This window comes from Ambystoma mexicanum, chromosome 9, assembly GCF_040938575.1.
Source record: "Ambystoma mexicanum isolate Mex_15411 chromosome 9, UKY_AmexF1_1, whole genome shotgun sequence".
Lineage (NCBI taxonomy): Eukaryota > Metazoa > Chordata > Amphibia > Caudata > Ambystomatidae > Ambystoma > Ambystoma mexicanum.
In genome coordinates, this window is record NC_090931.1 from 748,182,631 (window position 1) to 748,204,235 (window position 21,605).

Genomic DNA, 21,605 nt, shown 5'->3' on the forward strand with positions numbered 1-21,605 from the left:
CCTCAGAATTGCCCTACCACAGTCTTCCTGTTTTCCACTGGCCACTAGATCTATACGTGATTTGCCAGAATTATCTTTGAAGCCTGCCCAGTATCCCTAACTCTCAATTTCATGAATTGCCATCTTCTTGGATGTGTTTCATGTGGTTAAATATATGAGGAGGTTGCCTGGAAAGAGGGTGAACTTGTATTCCACAGATGCACACTGGATGGCTGGTATGTATCCATTTACTCTTGTGGTGTGGGCAATGCCTCCATCGCTAGAGCAAAAGGTGGGATATAACCCTGTCTATTAGGCTAGAGCAATTTGAAACTCTGCTGAGGTCTCCCCACTAACCAATACTCTCACACTAGAGTCATCTTATAGATCTCCAACCCATTTCCTAAAAATCATCCCAGACCATCTTTCTGAAACAACTAAGAGAAACTGCCATTCTCTGAGGTTGAATGCCTTTTCTTTGTTCAAGGATACTGTTGCTAACCATTGCTATACGCAAACCTCTAGCAGCCCAACTCGGGCCAAGAGTCGACCTAATATGGCCTGCCCTTTCTTCAACAAATAAATTAAAACTGATCCTATGCACTAATAACTGTAACATATTTTCGAATGGAGTGTGTCCTCCCACGTATTCCTCATCTTATGATATTTCCATATCCAGCTGCTCACATTTTTTTTCCAGCAGAGGGCGTTGCGTGGCGATGTCAGTCGACTCGATGCCCATCGGAGGCCTCTGTCTCGATGTCGATGTCATTGATGGTATAAAGCGCACACAGCAACCGTTGGCTTCAGTTACATTTTTCCACGAAAGTTATTGCTTCGGATACGGTACGCTTTGGTTCCCTATCGAGAATCTTCGAGTATATTATTGAGAAATGGCATCATCATCGGCGTCTTCGAAGTGCCAAGATCGTGGGGCAAAGCTGTCCCTTACGGACCCCCATTGAGTGTTTCTGTGGTGCCTTGGTTCTTCTCACGCTACCTTTTGACCGTAAGGCCTGCCTGTCGATGACAGTGTGAAAGCCCTGAGAGAACGAAGAGGAAAATTAGCGGCAGGTAGGTCAAAATCCCTTTCGACACTGACAAAGAAGGTGTCTACAGACGAGTCGAGAAAATGTTCTCCTTGTAGTAAATAGACAAAGAGATCGAGATCACGCAGTGGTTCTCACCACTCGTCATCTTCACGACGGTCGAGGAAAAGGCACCATAGGTTGCCGTCTTTGTCGTTGTTGAGTTCCTCCCCAGAACGGGTTAAATGCCTGATGAAATCGGCCTCTCCAGCTGAGTGGGAGAAGTTCAGATTAACAATGATGCAAGTTTTTGAGAATGCAGCCTTAACCCCCTCAAACTATACGGAGCAATTAGGATCATGGATTTCCCAAACGTTCTCAACCTCCTGAAGACTTGAGGAATGACTAGGAATAGAAGAAATGCATACGGGAGTGGAAACTCGGAGTCCACGGCGAACACGTCTCCTAGAGCTCCTCTTAGGGGAAAGTCCCTTGAGCAGTACCGTTTGCACTTCTTGTTGACACCCGTCGCGAAAAATTGAGGCGCATGTGAGGACAGATGAAGGGGTGCAGAAGGTGAATGGGGATGCTCTAAAATCGCTGCTGGCAGAACACTGAGCACTATTAGTCAATAACACTGAATCTAAAATTGACATATCCCCACACATTTGCCGATGACAGTTCTCCCATAAGGGGTTCTCGAAAATAACACATGATGTCCTCAGTGATTTCTTGGTCAATACAATTCCAGCACTCCTTGGGCTTTTTCAGTGGCCACTCCCCCATAGTTACAAACATCCTCTCATTGTCAGAGGAGGATGTTTGATACAATCTTTATTAGTTTGAAATGTAAAAACCCTACAAATGCAGAATGTGAGAGGCCTGCCCACTTCATGCATACACAAAACATTGTACAGAATTAATCGTGGGGGGCGGGGAGAACATACAACGATAACTAGACTGAACAATGTGCTCCCACCGGATCCCCACAACAAAGGAGGTAGTATACCACAAGAGAGCATTTCCGTCGCCGAACTCAAGCTACAGAATTGACACCTCCTAACTCTAAGATGAACATGGAAAGCTCACAATCATGCCTTCGTCTAGTCAGTACACACCACTAAGTGTTGTGAGAGCTTCCCGTAAAGCTCTTACCTCCTACACACTTTATCCAAAAAGGTAATGGTATCTAGACTATGCCGCTGTAGGTGCTTTTTAATGAGCCAAAACTTGACAAAAAGACCCAAACTTGTCATTTGTCTTTTCTTCACAGCAACATCATCCCCCTACGTTGAAAGGGTTTATCAACAGTATCAGCATCCCTCGCCGCTATGACCATTGACACCCATGAACCCCCTGCGGGTTAAGTCTCTGATTCACTTAAAGAAAGCTGGAGGAGCATTGCCCTGCAAACCTGAAAATACTTAGAAACCCCATTCAACTGGAGTAACTAAAGCAGGAGCCAAATACCAGGAAAGAAGACATTCTAAGCATTGGAACACATGTGTGTAATCTACCATGTAACTCCCTCTTCATTTAGCACTTGTCTGTGCCAACTGTATCCTTAACAGGGATAGATTGTAAGATTGTAAGCCCCCTCAGCGTTCCAAAAAATGTACTACATGTCCTCCCATGTAACCCTAATTTTAGCTGGTCGGAGCATCCCCGCTTTTACACCTCGTGCAAGGAAAGATTTCTTAAGTACGTTCAATTTTTTCCTCCTCTTTTCAGTTGTGGAGCAAGGTCTGAGAAAATGAGAATCCTTTGCTGCAGATGTTCCAGGTCGCCCTTATCTTCCGTCGCCTTTAACACTCTATCTCTATTTCAGGAATCAGAGAGCTTTGTGATAAGTGTTGGTCCCATTTGAGAGTTCCGCCCCCTGTCTGAAAAGCGTGCCTTGATCCAGTAGCATTTTTCAACATATATGGGATCCTCTTCTATCTCCAGGATGAGCATCTCTGGAAGCCATGTGAATGCAAAGGCAATTGGGTCATCCTCCTCTGCGCCAGGTGGGTGACCAATGACCCTGATTTGTTTTGCTCGAACAACGTTCTTGAGGTGTTCAAGTCTTTGTTCTATAGCACTGTGTCCAATGAGAGAAGCCTCCTCTTCCTTTCCCATTCGTTTCACTAGTTGGGCAGCTGGGGACACCTCTGTTCCAATTTAATTGTTTAATCTCCAGAACTGAGGTTCTCGATTCCAGTTGTGTCACATACTCTGACAATTTGTCATCGAGATATGACATCAATATTTCAATGCACCCCAGCACAGCCATTACAGGGTCTCTCGATGGAGAGGACGGTCTGGACCTCTCTTGTGTAGATTGTTTACATGTTGTACCAGGATCTTTAACCCTTTCCTTCTTACTTTTCCCCATCGCTATTGTTGTTCTATTACGTCAAGGCGTCAAATGGCACTTTGCATGCAAACTCCTTGCTTAATGTTTTTAGAAAATACTTTTGCCAATTAATATAGCAGAGACTCTGCTGCGAATAACAACAAGCAGATCATCCCAGAACTAGAAGCTTTATCTCACAGAGGCCGGCCGCTGAAGAATGAAAGGCTCCTGTCTCTGTCCCTGGGAATGGTGGCAACCTCCAATTGCGTGAACTATGACTGACCCTTCCGATTTTTCCTGGTAGACAATACACGCTCCTTCAATTTTTCATCTTTTGAAGACTCTTCTTCTAATTCTTTATGGGACTGAATAATCAAAGGACCTGTAGTTGCACCTGCCCAAATACATTTTTAGGAGACTGAAGCACCCAGAAAACATGTTAGCACTATTGCTGCCCAAGACTACACACTGCCAGTACATCTACCCTGCGGTGATCAGCTTTCTTTGGAAAACATTGACTGTTTAAGGCCCTTTGCCTTCCGCATAAGGTAATTATGAACCCATGCCAAGAATTTCTAAGGGCCTGACATATGAAATATATTCCCAGGAGTCCAATGCATTCAGCAGAAGAACTGGTTATTGTACTGCTATGTCTCATCCGCTTTTCTCCATACTTTAGGGATGCCCACTCTATGGTGATTTAGCCATAGCATTTACACAACAATAAAATCTCTCATTGAATTTGGCGAGCCTGGAGCGTATGTGCAGGGAATAAGTCTTGCTCCTGTATAGTTCTTTCTCTTTTCCGTTTTTACCTCTGATGGTTCTTTTTCTTCTACAGCACATAGATCATTTTCTTTTTGCATGTCCTCTGAAATGCTTCCCCTCTTTCAGAAACTCCTAAATACCGTCGGCATTCCTCCATACTTAGGGTAGTTCCACAGAGCGGGGACGGGACTGGGGCCATGGCGCCCAAGCACGCTTCCCCTTTATAAATTTAGAGAGTGGGAGCAGGCCACACCCTCTTCCCTGCCTTCTGTGCTCCTTCCCCCCAGTATTTTTCTCCGCATCAGATGCAGCCATCTTCTTTTTCTTTTACTCACTGCTTCCCCTCAGTCATTTTTTATCCCCACTATTCACCGGGTGTCAAAGGGTGTTCTCGGCAACAGACCCTCTTTTCTTTGACCATTTGGGCCAGCTTTACCACTGGGATACCTGCGTGCTATGTCCCACAAGATTCGGCTAATGCGGTTGAAGGACATCTTTTAGTCACCGGCACCGGATTACCTCAGATCCAAGAGGGTAATTATAACTCTCTTTACCTTGGTACCCCATCCAGGTGACACCCATCCCGGGGTTAGCTGATGCGGGAGGGCTACTTTGTGACCTGTTGTGGTTAGCCCCTGCAGTACTGGGTTTCATCCTGAGTTCTTGTTTCTGTGCTCGCACCAAGGACCTGCAAGGGTCTAAAACCGGGATAAGGGCCAGGGAGACTTTGGTTCCTGAAAAGGCTGGTACCAGGGTGCCAGTGCCAGTCAGTGTTTTGCATCACACCAGACCTCAGCCCACCCTTGCCCTGCTTACTGGGCAGACACCCGAGGGCGTGAGAAGGCCAGTGGTAGTGGTAGGCCCCACTCGTCCGATTACCTCAGGCAGCACTAAGACCAGGGCCACACCTCATCCAGGCAGGTCATGTCTCACCTTTTTACAGCTGGCACTGTCTCCGGGTCAGATTCTGGCCAGTCCCAGGGACAAGTGTCTCCAGCTAGGTATGAGCACACACCGGGTGCCACAGACAGATTTCTTTCATGGCTTCCTCTCACCTCTTGGTGCGGTTGGGCCCCGCCTTTTTCCCCATCGGTGGAATGGTCATCTAGTGTTAGGGAACATCCAGTCATGAACTCTTTAGGAAGGACAGGTTCTTCGAGATATTTTAAGGCATGATGCACTCAGGACCCATGAGACAATTTAGTAAGTGCTGGTCCCCACTTCTCAACCAGTGGTACCACAAGACCAATCCAATGTACCTCAGAGTGACAGCAGAGGTACCACCACCTCATCCAGCAGGGAACAAGGGCTCTCACAGGCTACCAACCCATTGTCCCCAGACTTCCTCTGCTTTCGAAAGATCCTTCTCCACCTCTACCTCACGGTCCTTCGATGATGACCAAGTGGATGACCAAGATGGCCTGTCAGAAGAGACTGAGGAAGTGCCCGTGTCCATTAAAGCTTTCCTTGACATGGTGCGCAGGTTTATGGAATACTCGGGGATTCCAGTACCAGAACATCCACAGTCAGACCAAGGAGTCCTTTCATCAGCTCTCTCTCGAGGATAGTAACAGAAAGTTTGGGCATAAACCTTTAGCCGGATGTGGTGGGAGAGGCCATTACAATCTGGCAAAACCAGTTTCTATGAAAGAAAGGATGGACAAGAGAAACAGATCACTTCCGGGTGAAAAGCTGTGTGTGATGAGCTGCCCTCCTGCTTGCTCCACTACATACTCCTACGTCCCATCCCCTTTCCTCCACACTGCATGGGCGTCCCTCACTAGGGACGGGAGACGGAACCTTTTTCACCAGAAAAAAACCCTCTTCCCCTTTTAAATTTAGAGGCGTGTGGGGGCGCGGCCCTGGGAGCATGCGCTCCCCTGACTCCGCCCACCAGTCCCCTTTTCTGAGTTGACAGGAACGGACGGCTTTCACCAGCGCTCCTGGATTTGGCTTCGGCCTTGTAATTCCACGTGCTCTTCCCCGGATACTGGCTTCTGTCTTTTGTCTTCTGTTTGCTGATCTTAATCAGGTACTCGGTCCTCTGGTGCCATCACGCTCTTCCCTGGTGCATGTCGACGTCAGCGGGCTTCAGCAGGTGTCCAGCCTGCAAAGGGCTCTTCCCTACGTCCGACACCCACGCTCTTTGCCTCTGCTGACTTGGCCCCGATTATGGCCGGGAGGGTTGTACCACGTGTGACGCGCTTACACCGTGCTCTCTGAAGAACAGATTAGCTCGGTGGAGGGAGCTCCTCGAGAAGTCGCCTCCAGAGGACTTGAAGGACTTCGTCAGACACAAGTTAAGGCCCAAGGTAGGGCCGCTTTTTTCCATTGCACCCTGCAAGGGTGACTCCTTCCCAAGGAAACGTCCGAGCAGGAGGAACCAGTCAGGTTCTCACACCAGCACAGGTACCCAGGCTGCTTCAGCTACCCGCCGCCAGGCCGAGGGGTCATTAGATCCTTCTGGGGACAGTGCTGAGGGACCGCAAGGTTCTTTTACCGGGGTGTCCACTTAGTACCTGACAGATGTCTTAGGGGGTGCCTGTACGCAGCACTACCGGCGACTCAGCTGAGGTCAATACTAATACTAGGACCCGTCCTGAGGTGTAGGGTAGCTCTCAAGCTCCAACGCCAAGAGTCCTGGAAGAGGCCGGGCCCAGCGAGGCAAGCACCATGACGTTGGCACGTGGCATGCAGCCTGTCAAAATGGCAACTGCGCCAGACAAGTTGGCCGCTCGTCTGATACCGCCCCCTGGTGCGGAGCAGGTGGGAGAACGAGTTTCAAGGGGAGGCTGGTGTCAACCACGTATGTGGCCTACAGCTTATCCATCAGCATCTCGGGGCAGATTTACCCCGCAACCAGCAATCATAGTACGCACAGGCGCCTGCAGTCGCCCGCTACTCCGTCAATACTACCTACCATCCTGTAAGGACAAGTTTTTTGAAAGGTTCCTCATGCTCATGAGGTCTTCTTAGATGAGGTCCATCGTTCAGGATATGGTCAAGGACATGCTCCCACTGGTCCCACCGCCGGTGCCTATAGTCATTCCTCCCATGGCTCCAACGCCTCAGGCCCCCGGGCAGCCCCTGCTGCCCACGCCGGGTCCTTCGATTCCAGCTTCCCTGCCTCCCACAGTTCAGGCGGTTCCACACCAGCCTCCGCTGCAGCCACTGACTCTGGTTCCCACAACGCAGCCTTCGGCGCCCAGCACTCCTCCACCTGCAATGGACCAGCCAGACACCCTTGCAGACACCAAAGAGGAGGAGGACGCCGACACGCCATCCTCAGCCAAGGCCTTTCATGAATGGCTCTCAGGTTTGGCCGAATACTTGTGGCTTCCTCAACCCGAGGTGCAACAACCGGAGGCGGGGGTCCTAGCCGCGGTCCTCACTCTACACCGCGCAGCTAGAACGGGGATCCCGATGCAGAAGTACGTTGTCACCTTGGCCAAAAAGGGATGGCTTAAACCCCTTTCGGCCCAGCCTGTCAATCGGCGCCTCGCTGCCAAGTATAGGCAATTGAAGAGGCATCCACCCTTGCTGTCGGGGCACCCTCAGCCCAACTCTTCAGTGATCGCTGCAGCATCACTCTACTCCAAGCCTCAGTCGTCCTCAGCCACCTCATCTTCGGCTCTTCTAGGCAAGGAGGAGTAGATCTTGGAGGCTTATGGAAAGAAGGTTTATTGCAACGCCTCACTGCATCTTCGTCAATCCAATGCAGATGCCATGCTGGCAGCCGTTAATCAGAGGCTTTGGCTGGAAATAGCTGACTTCCTTCCAGAAATTCCATTGCAGAGCCAGGCACGTTTCAAGGCGCAGCTGGCAGAAGCTAAAATGGTGGCTCAGGACATCATGGAGTCCACCATGGCACACTTTGACACCTCAGGCCGTGCCATCTGCATCGCCACGCACATGAGAAGGACTGCCTGGCTACGGGCTACCAAGTTCAACCCGGACGTCCAGGAACGCATATTGGACCTTCCATTCGAGGGTGGCGACCTCTTTCATTCTACCACCGATGAGGAGCTAGATAAGAAGAAAAACAGTTCCCAAACTGTGAAGTCTTTATCCTCACGAAGGCCACGCCCAAGGCGTACACCCAGTCGCATCAACGCTCCAACAAGGGGCGGGCCTTTGCTGGGTTTCGTGGCTTCCCGGAATGGAGGTCGAGACAGCCTGACCATTCTCTGAGTCAGCGCTGGCGAAAACAGCCGAAGGGGGGGAGCAAGGCTTTCTTTCAGTCCCCCTCCTCTGCCCCAGCCTCAGAGGGAAAGAAGGCATGACGCGCCCCTTCTGATCCACTTGCCTCCAATGGGGGAAGGGGGGCAGGCTTGCCCTTCATGCACAGTCTTGGCATCAGAGGTTTGCGAATCCCTGGATCCTATCCGTAGTGTCCACGGGTTAGCGTCTACCGATTCCTCCCTCCTCTCTCCTCCCCTCCACTCCCACAGATTGGGACAACAACTCTGTTGGCGGAAATTCATTCGCTCATAGAGAGCCAGGCAGTGGAATAATTCCCAGCCTCCCAGCGAGGCTTGGGCTTCTACTCCAGGATTTCTGCCATACAAAAGAAGAACCTGGCTGGCCTGAGAGTTGTGTTGGACCTTTCTACGCTGAACCTTTCCCACCCTCTTCAGAAATTCAAGATAGTTACACCAGCGCTTATTGCAGAGGCACTGTCCAGGGGAGACTGGATGTGCTTCCTGGATCTGAAGGGTGCGTATCTACACGTCCCAATTTGGCAGCCTCTTCGGTCCTTTTTACGGTTCAGGATCATGGGTTTCAATTTCCAATACAAGGTTCTACCCTTCAGCCTCAACTCAGCCCCCAGGGTCTTTTCCAGATGTATGAACGCAGTGGCAGCCCTTTTCAGGGCCAAAGGTCACCATGTCTACCTGTACCTGTACCTGGACGACTGGCTCGACTGGACAACTGGCTCGTCAGAGCGAGATCCCCGGAGGCGGTTCACCACACTTCCTCCGCCCTTATATACACACTTCACGAACTGGGATTAACGACAAAGAAAAAATCCCCGGCGACACGTACGTCCTCTACTGGGCTGGTCCAACCTCAATTGGAAACAGACGTTGTGTCTCCCAAGAGCAGATCAAAGCAGACAACTGTGCCTACAGGACAACCTCTTTTAGAATGGTTCTCTGACCATACTACCTGAGGAGATCCTGCAACATGAAATTACATCCGATTTTGAGGCACCTCCTTATGACGATCAGGCAGTTTTTGAGTCAGATCCTGAAGGAGGTTCAGGACCACCTTTTCCAGATCCATCTGTCTTGGGCCTTCAGCGGACTACTCAAACACCCTCCTTATGTCCACATCAATGGACATGGAGGTTGTGACATCACAATATCCTCTCATAAATCCCCATTCATTGCTGTCTATGCAAGTACTCTCCACTCTGCAATCTCTCCTAGGACAACTGGATGCTATACTTCCAATGCCTCAGGCTCCATCAGTGCCACCGTTGGAAAGCCCACAGATTACTCGTCGCCAGAGGGATACTTCTGATTCCTTACAAGACCAGGGCACTCACCCCAGAAAGCTATCCCTGGCTAGAACTCCTCCCCGCCGTACTCTAGAGCATTTAGTCCTTGACGCAGGGAGCAGGAAGAAGGAGAACTTGTTGACTCGGACCAGGACATTGCCCCACAGTGACGGGCCCCTGGGGGACCCTCGTGCATGGAAACGAGGCACAATCACCATACACGAACTGATATGCCAGGCACAATGTTCAATTCCCAAAATCTAGGGTTTATTGCAAAGCAAATGGTCTCAGTCGGCCGACCGGATCTCACGTCTCGCAACATGGGTTACCCAGACCTCGTGAGACGCAAGAGAGCAAATATTCTACAACAGTAACATATATACAAAAAGACCATCATATTATCAGTTAGTGACACACCAAAAACCACCCATAACGTATCTTCTTTAGCAAGGGTTCGGTGATTGACAATTATGACGGATATGACACCTTCTAAGACATCTATTCAGCAACAGTTGCAATCTGCGAAGGTGCAGACACTATTCTTTGTTACAGAGAACATAGTGCTCTTGTTCTGTGAGCAAGCTGTGTTCGTAGGAGGGACACATTCCAAGACCTGCTATCTCCTGGTTTCTATTTGTGAGCTAGAGGTCGGCTCGATCTAAAGGGGCCCAGGAAAGGGGGGCCGTGAAAGAGAGTATAATTCAAGCCATTAACTGTCTATTTCTACAGTTTCTGCCATTTTCAGCGAGACCAGCTTGCACTTGCTTGGTGATTAAATGCCTTTTCTGCTTACTTTCAAGGACTCGTGAAGGAGGAAAACAGTGCATTTATGTCTGGGCTAGTCTCTCAGCATGTAACTTGTGGCCTTGCTTTGTGCATGGGCAGAAAGAAATAGAATCCATTTTAGCAAAGCGTTTGAACAGAAAAGCAAAATTGTAAAATGGCAAATTCTATTGGTACAAAATGGACGCTCTATGGTTATGCTGACGATTCTGTACTGGCGATGCTAGGCATATGATGCGGTTGGTTTTCGCCCAACATAATATACTGTTGTTAGGCAGAATCCTGTGCAGTGCCCTTAGGGACCACTACACACAATTAAGACTACAGGTGGCAATACAAGTTTTAACTTTGGTACAAGCCTGTACTAGTATGTCAGAGTGGTAGCAGTGGCGGAGCAGCCAGGCTTATCTCAAGAGTATATGAGCAGTAGCAGAGATTACACAAAGGGACCACAATTACTGTGACTCAAGCAAACACTGACTCAAGGTTTCAGGTAGAAAAATATAAGTACATTTATTTTTAAACCATTCATTATAAACACAACACTTCTATTAAACTTCAATAAAAACCACACGTTAAATATACTACAACTAACCGATTCACTTTGACAGTAAGTCTCAAGGTAAGTACCCTGTGTTTGAATGAACCGGTGTCATGAACAAAACACGTTACCGCGAATACGATTGCAATCACTTTTTGACAGTTCGGTCTACTAAACAAACGCGTATCCGTGACATGAAATGCTACCAGGGCAAAAACACACTTAGCACCTCAGATACCCAGAGGGAGTTGGAGGCAAAAATCACAGGCAATATTTTGGTTAGGCCGGCAGAATCAAGAAACACTCAGAGACAGGAGGTCAAAAGTCAAAGGAGCCAAGGTCGAAAGACACCGGGGCCAGTTGCCGAAGATCACACAGATAGTTCACGATTCAACGTAGCCAAAAGTACTTCGATATTGTCAATGTTCGGAAGCAAAAGTTATAAGAAGGAGGGAAGACTAGGGCAAGCCTTGGAAATGAAGAAAAAGGGATTCACCCAGTTTCCTCAACAGAACACAGTACCTTGTTCCAGTGGTGCAGCTAGTGCCCTGGCAGTTGTTCCTGTTGGTTTCCGCAGACCCACGATTCCTGGAGCTTCGTTGTGAAGGACGACATCTGAAGGGGGTCTGCACCACACAGGGATGAAGCCGGCAGCAGCGACAAGGAATAAAAGGTGCGCTCCTTAAAAACAGGAGAGGCTCTTTAGGTGGCTATCCGGACCATTCCAGCAGTGTGCAGCGATTTCGACCACGGAAGAGGATCCTCGGGCTGTAGAAGATGAGCTGGTTATCCCCACCAAGCTCAAGGGAAGAAGACTCCAGACTGGATCTTCTCTGAGTCGTTGAAGGGCAGATAGCTCAGGACTGCAGCAGGGCTTCACCGGGACGGGGTAGTTGCCGCAGCCGTCGTTCTCTCCGCTTCTCTTCGGTTCCTTGTAGTTCCAGTGGCGACTCTCTGACTTCTAGCCCAAGAGACCTGCCTTTTATGCGAAAAACCCCCATTCACACAGCCTGGCTGTCAATCACCCAGCAGGGGGGTTGTCCAGCCCGGACAACTACCCTGGCCAATCATGACAAAGTGCGACTTGGGTTTCCTAGGATACCCTGTGCAGGGGGTGACTACACCCCTCCCTCACATTCAGCTCACCTAGACACCCAGGCGCCTTGATGAGGGCTTCTGGCCAGAAGCCCGCCAAAAGACAGTGAACAAAGAAGGCGGACCTAGTTTGCCGCGCAAAGTAAAACACAAGAAGGACTTTAACAAAAAGAAATGGCGAATAAACCCAACCGGAGCCAAGAGAAAGACGATTTGGTCAAGCAGGTTTATGTTCGAGGCTAATATAATAACCAAGAACCACGTTTATCTAATATAATCGCGGTAGAAAAGTTAGGGTAGATACCACTGCCACCAGCCAAGTCTAAATGTTAAAAGAGCGAAACAATGCTCTAGGAGGTACAGATACAAAGGGATACGAGTTAACCCTTTCCAGTACTCCATGGAAGATGGGGTGTACTAGATCTGTGGTAGATTGACTAAGTAAAGTTAATGGTAACTTTACCCTTTTCTGGGGGACAGTAGTCACCTCAGAAATGGAGTCGAGGGAAGTCTCAAAGAGAACCCTGTGCCACACCACTGAAGGTGCTGTGTGACACACAAAAATAAGAGGGCTACTGAAGTGGTGTACTTCAGAGTCCACAATCACAAAAACAAGTAGAAACACATAGCAAAACACAGGTAAGAGTAGGGGGAAAAGCTCTCACTCTTACCAAGTGGAAAAAAATAAACTCCAGAAGTCCAGCAAGCTGCTGGGGGACTCACTAGGTGAGGGAAATTAGCCATAAATGAGAATTCTCCCTAACAACCGTCTATGCAATGGTAGGGTATTTTCTAGACTAACAACCCCCCCCCCTCTTGGCCGTAAGCCAAACGCATCAACTATACATTGCGTCTTCCTCTGACCATGTATCTGATTCTGAACTATGCATACTGCTGTCATCATCATCATCAATATTAATGGACATTAATTCTTTCATAGTTTGCATTTCGTGATTTGTATTCGTATCCACTTTGGGAATTCTTTTTGTGTCACCATGTGTATGCATTCATCACTTATTTCAGTGCAAATTTTTGGCAGACAGTGTATACAGCAACAACATGTTTGGAAGATTCTGAGGACTGTTGCTAAAATTGCAACTAATTTCTATCCCCATGAGCGTAATAACTCCCAAAACCAGGAACTTATGTTCAGTTCCCAACCACACCCCTGATTGGTCACCTAGTTCGCGTCGTTTGGGTCTAGTGACCCGCGCTGCTGCACCTACTCCTCTTTTTCCATCTGAGGAGCAGGTGAGTGCACCCCCATCCGCGACCCCATTCTGCGTGTTTTTGTGGTAAATTTGCTCCCCCAGGCCCCGCGTTTCCCTGCCTCCCCCTTCCAGCATCCCTCGCCCGCCCGCCTCCCAGATCGCCCCCCACCCCTGATTGGTCACCTAGTTCGTGTCGTTTGGGTCTAGTGACCCACGCTGCTGCACCTACTATTTTTCCATTCGAGGAGCAAGTGAGTGCGCCCCCATCCGCGACCCCATTCTGCGTGTTTTTGTGGTAAATTTGCTCCCCCAGGCCCCGCGTTGCCCCGTCTTTCCCTGCATCCCCCTTTCGGCATCCATCACCCGCCCGCCCCGCCACCCCACCCTAGTCCAGCTTCCGCCCCCCGACCCGTCCATCCCCTCCCTTCATCACTGCTCCTTCCAGGGCGGCCCCCTGCCCGGCAGCCCCCAGCGGCTAAGGGCCCCAAGGCCAAGGGCGGCTCCAACAGAGGCGGCGCCAGGAAGTGTCAGCAGGAGTCCGCAGGGGAAGCCAAGGAAGCCACCTGACACCGACAAAACCATAAGTGTTGGCTTGGGTGGGGGGTAGAGCAATTACTCTACTCCAAAAGCTCCTGCCACTCTAACCTACATTTCAATGGCCCGCAATATAACGTCAACTAATGATTGCTAGCATACGCCACACTTAGATGGAATCTCTAATAACCTCTCTATGAAAATTGAATCTAGAACTGTTCCCAATCGCATTTAGAAGTACGCCTTATGGCCCCTCTGAGCAAGATACATTAGAATTGTTCCCACTCACATCTGAAGTGTACCCAACAGCCTCCCTGTGAAAGTTAAATTTAGAATTGTCCCCACTTGCATTCAGAAATGTACCCAATGCCATTTTAGAATTGTACCCAATTGCATTTAGAAGCCTCTCTGTGAAAGTTGAATTTAGAATTGTTCCCACCTGCATTAGAATTGTACCCAATTGCATTAGGAGTCTACTCAATTGCATTCAGAAGCCTCTCTGCGAAAGTTGAATTTAGAATTGTTCCCACCTGCATTAGAATTGTACCCAATTGCATTCAGAAGCCTCTCTGCGAAAGTTGAATTTAGAATTGTTCCCACCTGCATTAGAATTGTACCCAGTTGCATTAGGAGTTTACCCAATTGCATTCAGAAGCCTCTCTGCGAAAGTTGAATTTAGAAGTGTACCCAATTGCATTTAGAAGCCTCTCTGTGAAAGTTGAATTTAGAATTGTTCCCACCTGCATTTAGAAATGTACCCAATTGCATTTAGAAGTTGCACCAAATAGCCTCTCTGAGAAAGTTGAATTAGAATTGTTCCCACCTGCATTAGAAGTGTACCCAATTGCATTTAGAAGCTGCGCCCAATTAGCCTCTCTGTGAAAGTTGAATTTAGAATTGTCCCCACCTTCATTTAGAAGTGTACCCAATTGCATTTAGAAGTGTACTCAGTTGCATTTAGAGATTCGCCCGATAGCCTCTCTGTGAAAGTTGAATTTAGATCTGTTACCACCTGCATTAGAACTGTTCCCTCCTACATTTAGTAGTGTACCCAATTGCAGTTGGAAGTTGCGCCGGATAGCCTCTCTGAGAAAGTTGAATTAGAATTGTTCCCTCTTGCATGTAGAAGTGTACCCAACGGCATTTAGAAGTGTACCCAGTTGCACCTGAAAGTTGCACCCAGTAGCCTCTCTGTGAAAGCTGATTTTAGAATTGTTCCCACCTGCATTAGAATTGTTCCCACCTGCATTAGAAGTATACCCAATTTAATTTAGAAGTTGCACCAAATAGCCTCTCTGAGAAAGTTGAATTAGAATTGTCCCCACCTGCTTTAGAAGTGTACCCAATTGCATTTAGAAGCTGCGCCCAATTAGCCTCTCTGTGAAAGTTGAATTTAGAATTGTCCCCACCTGCATTAGAATTGTACCCAATTGCATTTAGAAGCTGCGCCCAACAGCCTCTCTGTGAAAGTTGAATTTAGAATTGTTCCCACTTGCATATAGAAGTGTACCCAACGGCATTTCAGAAGTGTACCCAATTGCATTTAGAAGCTGCGCCCAATAAGCCTCTCTGCGAAGGTTGAATTTAGATCTGTTCCCACCTGCATTAGAATTGTTCCCACCTGCATTTAGAAGTGTACCCAATTGCATTTAGAAGTGTACTCAGTTGCATTTGGAGGCTGCGCCCGATAGCCCCTCTGTGAAAGTTGAATTTAGATCTGTTACCACCCGCATTAGAACTGTTCCCACCTGCATTTAGAAGTGTACCCACCTGCATTAGAAGTATACCCAATCTTATTTAGAAGTTGCGCCCAATAGCCTCTCTGAGAAAGTTGAATTAAGAACTGCTCCCACTCGCATCTAGAACTGTACCCTGCACCCTCTCTGAGAAAGTTGAATTTAGAATTGTTCCCTCTTGCCATTAGAAGTGTATCCAACGGCATTTAAGAAATGTACCCAATTGCGTTTAGAAGCTGCACCCAATAACTTCTCTGAAAGTTGAATTTAGAACTGTTCCCACTTGCATTTAGAAGGGTACCCAACAGCATTTTAGAAGTGTACCCAGTTGCACTTGAAAGTTGCACCCAATAGCCTCTCTGTGAAAGTTGAATTCAGAATAGTTCCCACCTGCATTAGAAATATACCCAATTTTATTTAGAAGCTGCGCCCAATTAGCTTCTCTGAGAAAGTTGAATTAAGAACTGTTCCTACCTGCATCTAGAACTGTACCCTGCACCCTCTCTGAGAAAGTTGAATTTAGAATTGTTCCCGCCAACATTTAGAAGTGTACCCAATTGCATTTAGAAATTGCACCCAATAGCCTCTCTAAGAAAGTTGAATTCAGGACTGTTCCCACCTGCATTTAGAAGTATACCCAACTACATTTGAAGTTGCGCCCATTAGCTTCTCTGAAAAGTTGCTCAACTCAGTAGTATACCCAACTGCATTTAGAAAGTGTACCCAATTTGCATTTAGAACCGTTCCAAGTTGCACTTAGAAGTATACCCAATTGCTTAGAAGCACCAATTAGTCCTTGACTAATTGAGCCCAGAAGACACACTCTCGACGCCATCTTTAGCTCCAACAACCAGATTCAGTTAAAGCCCCCCACTCCTATCATCTGGTCCGACCACTTCATTCTCTCGTTTGCCATCCCCGCACTCGGCCCCCTACCCTTACCCGCATCTGAACCTCCTAACCTACGAAAATGCTGGAAAAAACTAATAATCACCCCGGACCTAGCCGAGGCACTTTTCCAGTCTCCACCACCCACCTGCCACCCTAACAACCAACTAACACCTGAGACCTTTGACTCATGGCTCAACACATCTCTGATGCGACTCACTCCTCCATGCAAACCATCAACCCGCCGTGGCCCGTTCCCCAGATGGTTCACTCCTGAGCTGAAGACCAGTAAACGACACTACAAATATCTAGAACGCAATTGGCAAAAAGAGAAAACCCTCGAGAGCAGGACCACCTTGGCCCGACACTTGTACCGTTACAAGGCCGAAATCCAGAAAGCTAAAAAAGCCCACTACAACACCCGAATCCTAAACTGCAAAAACCCAAGCAAAGAACTCCACAAAATCATCTCCGAATTCACCAACCCAACTTGTAATACAACCGTCCCGACCCCGTCACAATCACTGTGTGGCTCACTCTCCCTCCACTTTTACACCACACCTATTAAAAGGACAAAAACTCTAAACACCAAACTGGCTCTCATACAACCAATTAACAATCCCCCTCCCATACCGGCCAGCCCGTCAACTGCAACCTCTACTCAACCAACGTTCAAATCCTTTAGTCCAATATCACCAGAACAATTTCTCAAACTTCTATCTGCCCGCAAACCATCTGGATCCCCTCTGGACCCCTGCCCAGCCACAACCCTTAAGGAAATCTTTGCTTCCACCAGCGCAGGAGAACACGCAAGATCTATCATAAATGCCTCCCTTTCCTCCGGTATTTTTCCCGAAGCATTCAAAATGGTACACGTCAAACCTCTAATTAAAAAACCCTCGCTCGACCCTCTCGAGCCCAAAAACTACCGCCCAATCTCAAACACCAGATTCCTTGCAAAACTCATTGACCGAACCGCCTACTCCCAACTAAACGCCTTTGTCGAAGCCAACAATCTCCTTGACCCCGCCCAATCAGGTTTCAGAACTCGGCACGGAACCGAAACAACCATAACCTCGATCTGGGACGACCTTAAAATGACAGCAGACTCCGCAGGATGTGCCGCTCTAATCCTTCTCGACCTATCCGCTGCCTTTGACAAGATCAATCACTCAATCCTCCTAGACCGCCTCCACTCCCTAGGAATTCGTGGAACCGCTCTTAAATGGATAGCTTCATTCCTCAAAGACGGGCACCAAATAACAACACTCTCCAGCTTTACCTCCCAAGCTCGACCAGTCGACACGGGAGTCCCTCAAGGAGCATGTCTATCCGCCCTCCTGTTCAATCTCTACCTGACCACCCTCCCACCAATAATTCGTTCACACAACATCCTATGTTACAACTACGCCGACGACACTCAACTAATTCTAAAATTCCTGAACTCGAAACCCAACTCCCAACCCGACCTGGCATCCTGCCTTGTAAACATAGAGCGCTGGATGACCCAAAGCCACCTCTTGTTAAACCCCTCCAAAACAGAAATCATGGTTTGCGGCAACTCCAACCTTCTTCCGTACCCACTACCCTGGCCACCCGCCATGGGCAACTCACCTACACCCTCCAAAACAGTAAATAATCTCGGAAGCACCCTAGACTCCGACCTAACACACTTGCGCCAAGTCAACAATGTCTCAAAGTCCTGCCACTACCGCCTTAAAAACCTTAGGCGCGTCTTTCCATACCTCTCATTTCCCAACAGAGTCTCCGCTGTCCAATCAATCGTTATATCCAGACTGGACTACGGAAACCCCCTATACCTCGGAATCCATGCCTACCAACTGAATAAACTCCAAAGAGCACAAAACGCGGCGGCCAAAATGCTACTTGCGCTCAATCCAAGAGACCACATATCCCCAGCCCTTAAAACACTGCACTGGCTTCCAGTAGCCCGTAGGGTAGCTTTCAAAACCTTATGCCTCTCCCATCGAGCACTGCATAAAACTGGACCGCAATATCTTCAAGACAAACTAATACCTTATCATCCCACTCGCATACTAAGATCAAGCTCAGCCGGCCTCCTAATAATTCCCAAGACAAACTCAGTCAGGCTAGGCGGATCATCATTCTCTGCCCTGGCGCCAACCCTGTGGAACTCACTCCCACCCCACATCCGCCTAACTGAGGACATAACGTCCTTCCGCAAACTACTGAAAACCTGGCTCTTCCCATAAAACCAATCTAGCATCATCACAATAATACCGACCCATCAAACTACATGAAGCGAGAAATGACAGCTAAATAAGCTCGAATGTAAACTAGAAAGACAAAACAGCCCTAAACGAGTAAAGTAGATCAAAACAGTGAAACAGAAAATAGGAATAAATCATTGAGAAACTTGGAGATCTGAACCGATGAAAGGGACATAATGAATGAGAAGGGAATACAGTGAATGACATAATTGAAATAATTAGAATGGATGAAGCGTACAGAACAGACAAATACACTAAACGGAAGCGTGCGGTTAAGACTGGAGAGCGGATGAGTGTGGAGAGCGGATGAGTGTGGAGAGCGGCTGGCGGATGAGTGTGGAGAGCGGCTGGCGGATGAGTGTGGAGAGCGGCTGGCGGATGAGTGTGGAGAGCGAATGGCGGATGAGTGTGGAGAGCGGATGGCGGATGACTGATGGCGGATGAGAGTGGAGAGCGGATGAGTGCGGAGAGCGGTTGAGCGTGGGGACTAGAAGAGAGCGGAAGAGCGTGGAGAAGGGACGAGTGTGGAGAGCAGATTAGTGCGAAGCAGATGATTGTGGAGAGTGGATGAATGAGGAGAGCGAAAAAGTAAATGTGTAGCGTGGATGGGCGTATGGAACGGATGTGTATGTGGAGCGAACGAGTGTCTGATGCGGATGAATATATGCAGCGGACGATTGGGTGAAGCGGGTAAATGTGTGGTGCGGACGAGTGTGCCTAACAGATGAATCCATGGAGCGGACAAAAAACATAGAGCAGATGAGTGTATGGAATGGATGAATAGACAGAGCAGACGAATAGTTGGCTTTTCCGATGAGTGGATGGACCGGACGACCATTGTGGACTGAACGAATGCCCTATCTGGAGCCGGTATGTAGAATAGACGAGTATAAACTACAAGAGTGTGCGGACTGGACGAGTGTGCAGACTGGAAGAGTGTGCAGACTGGACAAGTGTGTGAACTAGACGATGATAATGACTGGACGAATGTGTGGAGCGGACGAGTATGAGGAACGGACGAATATGTGCAACGGACGATACTTAATATGCTTTGGAATGAAGGAAACACTTGAAAACATACATCATACCACAACCCACGCTTACTCTCCCCCTTACACCACCACTCATCTAGAACACAGAGATACTATGACACCATTCGGTATAACTGTTCTCATATCTACATCTCCCGCTTACGCCACATCACTCTAAGTAATCATTGCTGGTTTCACACCCCCAGCCAGGCGTTCTCCTCAGGTCTAACGCAGCCACACTCGTTCTGGGTAAAACCGACCAGAGCGAACACATACTCCTGACCTCTCAACCACCACACCTACAGCTAAGAAGCAGCTACCACTCGTTTTCCGCACCAGCTGCACACATACCTGGTGCGCACACGCACTTTTGGACTCCCTCTACTCTCTCTACTGACCTGAACTTCGGTTCCCAAGGGCGTTCAACCTACCAGCGCCTTCAGACCATACCAATGGTATATAAGGCGCTATATAAATGCAAAATAACATAACAGCTCAGAGCTCAGGACGTTTAACTTCTTTATTGCCTCAAAAATCGTAGGGGAGGAGTCACTTACAAATACGCAGCATGCTGACCACACAATTTTGCAAAGTGTCATTAATCTAATTGCCTTCTCTTCCAGAGTCATATTTTACAATATATCCGTTGTTCCATTTATTGTTTTCTCCAAGATTCTGGACAATTGTCTTTATATTATAAGAGTTTATTGCTTGACCCCAAAATGGTATAAATGATTTTGCTATGTCTCCTGCAATAAATCCTGCTTCCTCATCCCGTCGTGGCCTTGATCTGGATAATTTCGCTATGTGTGACGTTTTTGAAAGGAATACCCTGGGAAAAGGATCCCTAAGTAACAAGTACCTCTTTCTAGGCAACCAGGGATAAGCTTTTTCCCCACATATGAAATAGACGGGATCACCTACATATACTGGTTCTTCCTCTCTCTCTCTCTCTCTCTCTCTCTCTCTCTCTCTCTCTCTCTCTCTCTCTCTCTCTCTCTCTCTCTCTCTCTCTCTCTCGTACTGCAATATTCATGCATCTATTGAATGTCCCTACTGAATAGGAGCCTTTCGTTCGCAAGCAAAATGGAACAGTGCGAGGACTGTAATTTATTGTATACGAGGGGGGGTACTATATCTTTGTTCCCTAGTGGGTTCATGTGAAACGTGATTACAGATGATTTATAGGGCACATACAGTCTATCTTGTGGCGTTACTATTGGTTTTATCACCCTCGCTCTGTTAAATATGAAACAACCTACAGGTTCCATTACCACTTTCTCAAATTCCTCCATGTTCGTCCCATCTAATTGACCCGTGTCACTCTTATTCCACTTCCCATAGAAGAGTGCACTCAGTGATACATAGCATGCTGTGTCAAGGCCTAATGGCTGTACATACCATCCTATTCCCTTTCCACCATGCTGGGGTAAATGTGTGCAGACCCAGCAGTTAGTCTTGTTCAGTATTGAGTGAGTCATATTCATAATTAAAAGCAATGTGTTATTGCCATAACCTTCCCTGTGTCTTTCTTCTATTGAGGGGAGAGTATAAGAGAGTACATGGACTGGACTGTCTGTGACAGATACTTTTGTGTCAGGCAAGAGAGAACTCAATGGGTGCACGCTCTCCAAATACCATAATACTGGAATAATTGTACATAGAATACCCAGAAGCGTCATAATCATTAGCATTACTTTCTTACAGTAATTCTTTCTATAGTTCTTTATAGTCTCTATTTATTACATCATCAGCATTGGTGCAGGAGGTGGCAGAAGCAGGTATGGGCATCATGAGTGACTCTTCTTCTCCAACAACGTTCGTCGTGAATACTTCTTGCAGCAGCACCCATTGAAACACCGCCAAGTTCGAAAATGTTGTCAACGTGTTTTGGCCAGTTCTCGGTAGCCTGGATTGC

At 48.0% G+C, this 21,605-nt stretch overlaps 1 protein-coding gene across 2 annotated transcripts in view; it reads left to right on the forward strand.

Annotated features, from left to right (window-relative positions):
- GLS (glutaminase) overlaps positions 1-21,605 on the forward strand; it is a 1,476,479-nt gene that overhangs the window by 753,768 nt on the left and 701,106 nt on the right. The window lies entirely within an intron of this gene.